We start from the raw sequence: 10,193 nt of genomic DNA, 5'->3' as shown, positions 1-10,193 counted from the left end.
TAAGAGAGTGTTTTTAGAAGGGAAAAGTAATTGCATATATATATGTATATATATATACATATATATATACACACACATACACACACACACACACACACATATGTTTGGTGGTGGTTATAGTAAAATCTTTATTTAGGTTTGGTCAGTACAGATAAGATATACTGGAATCACAGAGCAATATGCATTAATAGGATACAACAGTTCATAAAAGCTGATTAACTATGCACACAAATTTCTTAAACATTCACTCTCCTAAAGAGAAAATGCACAGATGTATGGTAGAAAAACTGTATTAACACTGAAACTACTACAGGACTCCATCAGCAAGTCCAGCTTTTAGTGATAAAACTACTATACTGGGCAAACTTGGCAGTCATAAACCCCCAGCTACTCTAAGTCTGAATGGTGCTTAAGTATCATAACAGCATGAGTAAGAATGCCCTTACACAGCACAGGTTCTAGGAGAGACACAGATTCATGCAGACATTATTGTGTTATACTTTAAGGAAAGATTTCCGTTTACAATTTCACATTAACTCACATAAAAATAACTTGACCCTACACAAAATGTCCTTTTAAGAACATTAAAGTTAATCAACTCTTAAAATTTCCAAAGTGGCAGAGGTATTAAAGCAAAGAAGGGGAAGGAAAAAAAGGGGGGGAGGGGAACCACACCCACAATAAAAGGCAAATTGTGACAAAAGTATGCATTAATTTTCTGGACAGCATCCTCTCCCAAATTAAGTGACACTGTATAAAAATTTGCTGGGAAAAAATATTACAAAACTGAACCCTGTACATTTACACTTGAGTCCAAGCCATTCCGAGCGTGGCGGGAACCCGCAGGACAGTTACCTTTCCCGCTCACTGTTTTCTCCTCTTGAGGGTCATGATTGGAGTCTATGTCATTTGGGTGGTGTGTGAGAGAGTTTTCACTGCCTGTGGGAGGGTCTACATTCATACCCAGCACTGAGTTGATTTACATAACTACTACCTCCTCTGCCAGTTCTGTCCTCTGAGCTGTTGGAGGCCTTGTTACCATTCCTTGGAGAAGAAGGAAAGTCATCTTCGGCTGTGTCGCCCTCCCTGTGAAATCCAGACCCGGACGTCCTCTGCCGGGAGGATCTGCCATTACTTGTTCCGTTGGCCAGCCGACTGCAGTGTTTACCTGTGGCCTTAGGCTCAGAAGACATAGTCCTGCTGGTACTGCGGGCCAGAGCTTGAGACTGCTGCTGTTGGTATTGAGCCAACTGTTGGCAAGTCTCTTTCAGTTGCTGAAAGAACTAGAATGGTGCTCTGCAAACCCTCTTCTTCTTCATCAAGTTGAAGAAGTCATTCAGTTCATTCTGACTGCTTTTAAGTTCCTCACTGTATTTCTTCTGTTAAGCCAGCTCTGCTTCAAGTTGTGTGATACGTCCCTGGACAGCTGCCTTCCAAACTCTTGATTCTCCTGGATAAGCATTCGACACTTCGCCATTAACTTTTGGCCTGTTTGGCTCATTTAAGTTTTGACCCAGAAGTTCAACAACAGTCTTGAAGTCCACCGTCTTATTGGAAAAACTGATATACAGTGTCTCTAAGTCACTGTGCTCAAGGTTAAGAGCGATGCATATTCCATTTTTACATCTTACTGGAATTTTACATGTTTAGTTCATGATTTTAAATCTCTAGGCTTTCATTCCTCCAAACTGTCTGAAGACACAGTGTGCCACAGACCTAAGACTTCAGTTTCTCCCTCTATTTTCTTCAAACAGAAACAATTCTCGAGTGTCTACATGTTCTAGAAGGGGAATTTTTTTGGTGGTGGTTACTTCTTGGGAATAGTCCAACACCATCAGGCCTCTGAAGCAAGGGGAGGGGGAGGAGAAAAAAGCTGAAACACAAAGTTCATCTGGTTAAGTTTTACATTAACCATTACAAGCTGGATAGTATAAGAAGGTGGCTAGGGAGCTCAAAGAGTCTGAGTCTTGGTGTGGAAACCGATACTTGGCTGTCCCACCACAGCTTTCTCGAAGTGTTGCTGTGGGGGAAGTCTTGATTGGGGGGTGTGACTTGTTTACTTCTCAGGTGTAAACTTCCAGACACTCAGTTCATTTTGGGCTTGTTCCAGTTTGTCTTCAGTCTGTTCCGGTTCACCTTTCATTTTTAGGAAAAACAAGTTGATTGCTGGGTCTGCCATTGTTGATCTCAGTTGGGCAACGCTAGGCTGCTGGACTTGCGTGAGGTACTGGATTTGCCTAGTACACTCCTGCATCTCTCGCCCCTCGGTTGTGAGTCGCATTACAAGGATGTTTTCCCTGCGCGCAGACTCTTGCTGCTGTTGCTTTAATTTTTCTTCAGATTCCCTTAATCCAGTTACATTATTAGAGTTAAGATCTGTGTACTTGCCCTCCAAAGCTTGGACATACGCTTCATATGGTTTCCATCTTAGAATGAACTCATCTCGTGCCCTAACTTTGAAGTCTGTTTCGCCCAGCCAAACCTTTTTGGGAAGAGGTTCCTCGTTGGTCATCTTGAATCCTCTCAGCTGGAGGCCACGCCGGTGCCACCCACTCACATAGGCCAAGGCCGCGCTGCCCGCTGGCCGCACTCCCCACACCCCCCCCAGGCCCCCCCTCCTGCCGCAGCCCTGGCGCTCCCCTTTATTTGCGGGTCTCGCTACCACAAAATGGCACTGAAGGAGGACCAATTGCATATTTTTTTAATCTGGTAGGAAAAAATAGAGAGTGAGAAGTTGATGGTGCTTGAGGAAAAGCAAGATCAGTGAGTAGGTGAAAGGATAAGCTGTAACGCACATATGCGGAGGCCCCTCTAGCGAGTGGGAGGGAGACTTCTCTCCATGGCATCTGGAGAAAAGAGAAAGTTAATAAGCATAGATGCAAATGAGTAAGAAGCTGTGGTGATGGGAGTTTTTGGAAATTGGCCTCAAATTTGGGGGGGGTGCGGAAAATGTAAAAAAGTAAGATGATCCATTGATATGTGGATGAGGAAGGAGATATGAATTTAATGTGAAGAAAAAAACTATAAAATAGTTATCTGGAAGAAGGGGAGAAGGGGACAGGCCAATTATGAAAACTGGACTGTAATTTACCACTTTTGCATGAGTAAAATGTAGTAATAACACAACCATTTGCATAATTAAAAGCTAAATTCTGAACACAAATACCTCAAATCAATTTAAGGTCGCTGGTTGCCCAGATTTTTCCCACTGTGGCCCTGTATTTAGTTTAGGATAAACAGAGCTAACTGTGCCAAGAGGTGAAGTTGTATTTTTGTGTGTGTGGTAAATTTTACATCTCTGTATTTGTATATCCCAAGAAATAGGGATTGTCTAATATAGAGTCCTAATACTGTAAAATAATCTGGGCGATTTCTCTTGTTTTACAGATGAGGGAACCAAACCACAGGATGATTTAAGTGTTCCAAAGTCTTATATTCAGTAGCTAGTTCAGGCAAAACCAAGACACAGCTCTTCCAACTCCTAATTCATTGCTCTTCTCTAAGCATTTATATGCTGATTTATGTATAAAAGGTGGAAGGATACATGTACACATATTGTTTATATTTTCAAAAGAAAGCAATTAAGAGAACAAACTAAAACCTAACAAAAATGATTACCTATAAGTGTAGGGAGGAAACACAGGACAGAGAAGACAGAATTGAAGTTAGACTTAAAAATACACCTGGTTTTATAATATTCCTTTCAAATCATATACATATTTTATATAAAAAAGTAAAATGTTAAAAAACGCAAAAAAATTAAATCTAATTCTATGCTAATTTGTTTATATAACCATACAGAAAATTAATTGCTGTGACTCCAAAATAGAATATTTTGACTGTAAATCCTTAATCATTGTAGCCTAAAGACAAAATGAATTGCAAAGTGATCTTGAATTATACTCAGTTAGTTGTAATAATATTTTTGTTGTCTTGAAGCTATTATAGGCGTATTATACGACTGAGCAAATAAGTTTATTGATATCATTAGGAACCATGATTATCAGTGGAAGAGGAATACAAATATAAAAAAGAAAAGTAATGTCCCATAAGCTTAACTTAAACAGAACATATCAATATTCTTTATCTTTTCTAAAAATGCCTAATTTCTAGCTGTGTCCATGGAAAAGCCCTAGCAACAACAATAATAATGAAGGACTGAGCTTCCTCGGTGGCCAGATTCTTATCTTTAAATACTATTTCCCATCCTCACTCCTCCAAAATACCAAAGCTCCTTGGGAAAATGGGTGAATCTAAGTCGAGGGTTAGAAATATATAAAGCTAACCTAGGACATTTAGATGTTCCCCAAAGCACATCTTTTTTTTTTTTTTTTAAAGAAGATGAGAGTCTATTTAAGTGCATCAAAAGAATAATGCCTGCAAAAGGTTGAAATACATGGAGCATAGGAAAATCCACAAGTTAATAATGATGTAAGTACTACACACACAATTGTCACCATTAGAGGCTTCTTGGAAACCAACCAATTATTCTAAAATATAACCAAAAAAAGGGACAGCTTCAAGCTGGTCTTTGCTGTACAAAATCTATTTCAGTGTAATCAATTAGTCTGGTAAGGGAAAGTTCTTTAGATAATTCTAGCTAGTAAATGCAAAGGGAATAACAGAATATCACAGTTTTGTCATTGCTAATGAAATAATGAATATATATAATTACCAATGTAGATATAAAACAATGAGTGAGAAGCATGCATCATGTTGACATCATCTGGATCCATCTGGATCTTAACATCTCTTAAACAGAACAATCAGTCATTTTGCCAGGAAGTACACGGCATCCCTTATGCAACTTTCTTGTAAAAATTTTTTAATTAAGCCTATATATCTACCATTTTACAATAAATGAAAAGAAATGAAGAATAATTTAAAATTGCATATGGGGAAGCAATCAGCTGACTTCTGTTTGTGGGAAATTTTACAGTACAGATGACTGAGTTTCTTCAATAAACAGCATTTTTTTTACAAAGTAGAAGAACTGTTATATATTTCAAAGAAAAGAAACTAAAAGATATAGTGAACCAAATCTAATATATGAAACTTAAGATCTTAATACAAACAAACTAATCCTAAACAGACATTTTTGAGAAAAGTCAGGAAACCTAAACATGAGCTGTGGGTATTAGGTAATCTTAATAGCGTATTCCAGGTACGTTTCATGACAGAATCTTTATTTGTTCTGTATAGATACTGAATATCTATGGAGTCTGTTATATTGTTTTGGGCTTACTTTAATATCCTCGGTCTCCACATCCAAATAAAAGTGCACTCAAATAATAGCACAGGGACAGACAAATGAAACAAGATTACCAAAATGTTGGTAATTGTTAGTTAATGGTTTATTATACCATAATCTCTCTACTCTTGTATGTTTAAAATTTTTTTTATAAAGAAACTGTTTTTTAAAAGAGAAGAAATACAGCAACAGCGAACTTCGTTTTTCATAAATTCTGAGCTCACATATATTTATCCACTTAGGATAATTGCTTAGAAGTGTAATTGAGTATTTCAAGTTTTGACATATGTTTCTAAATTTGTGTTCTGGAAAGAAGTGTCAGTTTACATACTCCCTCCCACAATACATGAGAAAGTCAGTTTCCATTCTCCTAACAGTCTGAGTTTGATCAGTTTTTCAATATTTGCTGGTCCGAAAGGCAGTAATATCTTATTATTCTATTTGCTTGTGTTTATTAGATTACTAATAAGACATATATATATATAAAATCCACTGACCATTTATATTTCTTCTTTGGTGAAGGACCTGTTTATATATGTATATATAGATAGATAGATATTTATCTATATATATATCTCCTATATTTCTTTTCAGAAATCATCTGTTCTCTTCAATTTTAAGAGTGCTTTGAATACTAACTTATTCCTATCACATTAACTGCAGATATTTTATTTTCATTAGCCTTGTTTATGGTGATTTTTGGAATGTGAAAGTTTTCAATTTTTATGTATTCAGCGTTTTAAATCTTTAGTTATATACCTTTCTGGCTTTTATTTTAGGCTAAGAAAGGTCTTTACTTTTCAAGATTATAAAAGTATCCATTTATATATTCTTCTGGTTCATTAATAATTTAACATTTCATCTTTGTCAATGTGGATCTTATCTTTATAAGGACTGTAGTGATGTTCCAGCTTCATTATTTTCTTTTTCATTTTTAAATTTTTTTTAAATTTATTTTTGTCTTTTTTAAAGATTTTATTTATTTATTTATTTATTTATTTATTTATTTATTTGAGAGAGAGAGAGAATGCGCACAAGTGGGTGGAGGGGCAGGGAAGAGGGAGAAACAGACTTCCTGCTGAGCAGGGAGCCAAACTCTGGGCTGGATCCCAGGACTCTGGGATCATGACCTGATCAAAGGCAGATGCGTAAGTGACTGAACCACCCAGGTGCCCCTATTATTTTCTTTTTCAAATGGCTAGTTAATTATCTCAAACCATTTTTTAAATAATCTCTCTCTCTTTTTCTATCCATTTTAATGCTGCTTTTACCATATGCTTATTTCCCATGTGTACCTGGTTCTATTTCTGGGTGCTTGTCTACTTCATTGATCTATTTAATAATTTATGCATCCAACTGACACTTTTAATTACTTTGGCTTTATTACATCTTTTAAAATGTAGTAGGTAAGAGTAACTTCCTATAGCTTTCTCTTTTAATTTCTGATGATTCTCACATATTTCGTGTATATGAACATTGGAATAAACTTGTCATAGTTAAAAAACAAAATTTTATTGGAAGCCATATTGTCATTGCATTAAAATCATAGATTGATTTAGAGAAATTTACCATTTTATAATAATGAATCTTTTTATACAATAATAAAGATGCAAGATGAGTCCCTTTCTAGTTAAATCTTCTTTCATATCCTCAGTAGAGTCTTAAAGTTTCTTCATAATTGCCTTTGATATTTCTTGCTAAGTTTATCCCTAGATAATCATACTCCATGTTGCTGTTGTAAATGGCACCTTTCTCTTTTATATATTTTTTAAAGATTTTATTTATTTATCTGACAGACAGAGATCACAAGTAGGCAGAGAGGCAGGCAGAGAGAGAGAGAGGGAGAAAGCAGGCTCCCCGCTGAGCAGAGCCCAATGTGGGGCTCCATCCCAGGACCCTGGGATCATGACCTGAGCCAAAGGCAGAGGCTTTAAGCCACTAAGCCACCCAGGTGCCCCTCTATTTTGTATTTTACACAATAAACTGCACTTAAAGTGTACAACTTGGTAACTTTTAATATTTGTGTATAGCCATGAATCTAACATCACAATCAATATATTGAACATATTTATCACCCCAGAAAGTTTTCTTGTGCCTCTTTGTACTGCTACCCTCTTCATTTCCTGTACCCCTTCCCAGGTAACCAATAACCTTAGCTTTCTATCACTATCAGTGGGTTTGCATTTTCTCAGATTTCTATGAATGAAATAATACAGTGTATCCATTTTTTTTTTCACTTCTTTCACTCAGCCTCACTATTTTCTGAGATTTATCCATGTTGTTAGGTGCCTCAATATTTTATTCCCTTTTTTGCTGAGTACTTTTCTATCATATAGATATAACACAATTTGTCCATTTATCTGTTGATGGACATTTGAGTTATTTCCTCTTTTGGCTATAACAAATAAAGCTACTATAAACAATTTTATACATGTCTTTGTATGGGCATATGCTTTCATTTCTCCTGGGTGAATACCAAGGAGTGCAATGGCTGGATCATGTGTAGGTGTATGTGTAACTTTTTAAGAAACTGCCAGTTTTCCAATGGAGTGTCATTTTATGCTCCTACCAGTAGTGTGTAAGGGTTCCAGTTCCTCCATATCCTCACTGATGACTTGCTATGGCCATTCTTTCTATTTAGAGCTATGTTAATAATTATATAATGGTGTATCCTGTTTTAAATTGCATTTCTCTGTTGACTAATGTTATTGAACATCTTTTCATGTACTTATTTCACATCTGTGTATCTTCTTTGTTTTTTTTTTTAAGGTTTTTATTTATTTGATAGAGAGATAGAGAGCACAAGTAGGCAGAGTGGCAGGCCTAGGGAGTGGGAGAAGCAGGCTCTCCATTGAGCAGGAAACCCGACATGGGGCTCAATCCCAGAACTCTGGGATCATGACCCGAGCCAAAGCCAGCCGCTTAGCTGACTGAGCCACCCAGGTCCCCCGGCATCTGTATCTCCTCTTTAGTGAAGTGTCTGTTCAAATCTTTTTTATATTTTGGTGGCATTGTTTTTATTATTAGAATTTTGGAAGTTCTCTGTGTATTCTCGATAAATCCTTCTTTAGATATGTGATTTATAAATATTCTTTCCCAGTCTGTGGTTTGTCTTTTCATTCTTTTTACAGTGTCTTCTGAGGAGCAGAAGACTTTAACTTTTGTTCATATATAACTAATCAAATTTTTTTAATAGTTCATGCTTTTGATTTTCATAGCTAAGAAATTTTTCCTAATCTGGTGATTTTCAACTAGAGATATTTTGCTCCTCTGGGATTATCTGGCAAGTCTGAAGACATTTTTGGTGGCCACAACTGGGAAGGTACTACTAACTTCTACTAAATGGAAGAGGCCAGGGATGCTACTAAACTTGCTAAATGCACAGTACATCCCTCCACAACAAAAAAATTATCTGGCGCCAAATGTCAGTAGAACTGGGTTTAAGAAACCCTGGTCTCTCCCAAACCAAAAAGATTTTCCCTTTGTTTTCTTCTAGAATATCTATAATTTCAGATCTTACATTTAGACCCAAGACTTGTTTTTAAAAAGTGGTTTTTTTGTGTATGTTATGAGGTATGTTTCACAGGTTCTTATTTGTCCATTTTTTCCCTTATGGTTGTTCAGTTGTTGTTGTTTTTAAGATTTTATTTATTTATTTGACAGAGAGAGACACAGAAAGAGAGGGAACACAAGCAGGGGAAGGGAGAGGGAGAAGCAGGCTTCCCGCCAAGCAGGGAGCCCTACGTGGGGTTCAATCCCAGAAATCTGGGATCATGACCTCAGCCGAAGGCACACACTTAACGACTAGCCAGCCAGGCACCCCTGTTCAGTTTTAGCACAATTTTTTGAAAAGACTGTTCTTCCATAGAAGTGCATCTTTGTAAAAAATTCAGTTGCCAATATACATATGGTATTATATCTGAATGCTCTATGCTGTTCTATTGATTGTTTTGTCTATTTTTCCTCCAATATCATACTATTTTGATTACTATAGACTTAAAAATAAGTTGAAATTAGGTAGTTTTAGTCCTCTAAATATGATGATATTTTTCAAAGATGTTTAGACTATTCTAGGTCCTTTGCATTTCCATGTTAATTTCAGAAACAGTTTGTCAATTTCTACAAAAAATGTTTCCTGGTATTTTTTTAAAAGATTTTATTTATTTATTTGACAGACAGACATCACAGTAGGCAGAGAGAAGCGGGGTGTGGGGCGGAAGCAGGCTCCCCGCTGAGCAGAGAACCCGATGTGGGGCTTGATCCAAGGGCCTTGGGATCATGACCTGAGCTGAAAGCAGAGGCTTCAACCCATTGAGCCACCCAGGCTCCCCATGTTTGCTGGTATTTTGATTGTATTGCATTTAGTCTATAAAAAATTTAGGGAGAATGACAATATTGAATCTTCTCACTCAGGGTATAATGCTTCATTTATTGAGGTTTTCTCTAATCTTTTCAGGATTGTTTCATAGATTTCAGTGTACACATTGGCATCTCCTTTATCAAGTTTACCCCCAAGATTTAATATTTTTGGTATTATTGAAAATGATACTGCTATCTAATTTCAATTTATGTTTATTGTTGACATACAGAAATATAACTGACTTTTTGAATACAGACTGGAGGACTTGAACAGCAGAAATATATTTTCTGGAGGCCAGAAGTCCAAGATCAAAGTGTGAACAGGATTGGTTTTCTCTGAGACCCTTTGTTAGGCTTTCAGATATCTCTCGTTTTTTGTCTTTGAATGGTCTTTCTTTTGTACAGTTCTGTATCCTAGTCTCCCTTCTTATAAGGACACCAGTCATATTGGATTATGGCCCATGTTAATGAACTACATTGAACTTTTTCTTTTAAAGACTTTATCTCCAAATATATCACATTCTGAGATATTGTGGGTTAGGGCTTCAACATATGAATTTGTGGGGAACACAATTGAGCCTAT

At 36.6% G+C, this 10,193-nt stretch overlaps 1 pseudogene; it reads right to left on the bottom strand.

Moving 5' to 3' along the window:
* Positions 1–608: 608 nt before the first annotated feature.
* On the bottom strand, positions 609–2,512 carry LOC116569394 (annotated as a pseudogene).
* Between the last annotated feature and the right edge of the window lie 7,681 nt (positions 2,513–10,193).

Source organism: Mustela erminea, chromosome 11 (assembly GCF_009829155.1).
Source record: "Mustela erminea isolate mMusErm1 chromosome 11, mMusErm1.Pri, whole genome shotgun sequence".
Classification (NCBI taxonomy): Eukaryota; Metazoa; Chordata; class Mammalia; order Carnivora; family Mustelidae; genus Mustela; species Mustela erminea.
The sequence above is the reverse complement of the archived record's forward strand: the minus strand, read 5'-3'. Positions and strand labels throughout refer to the sequence as shown.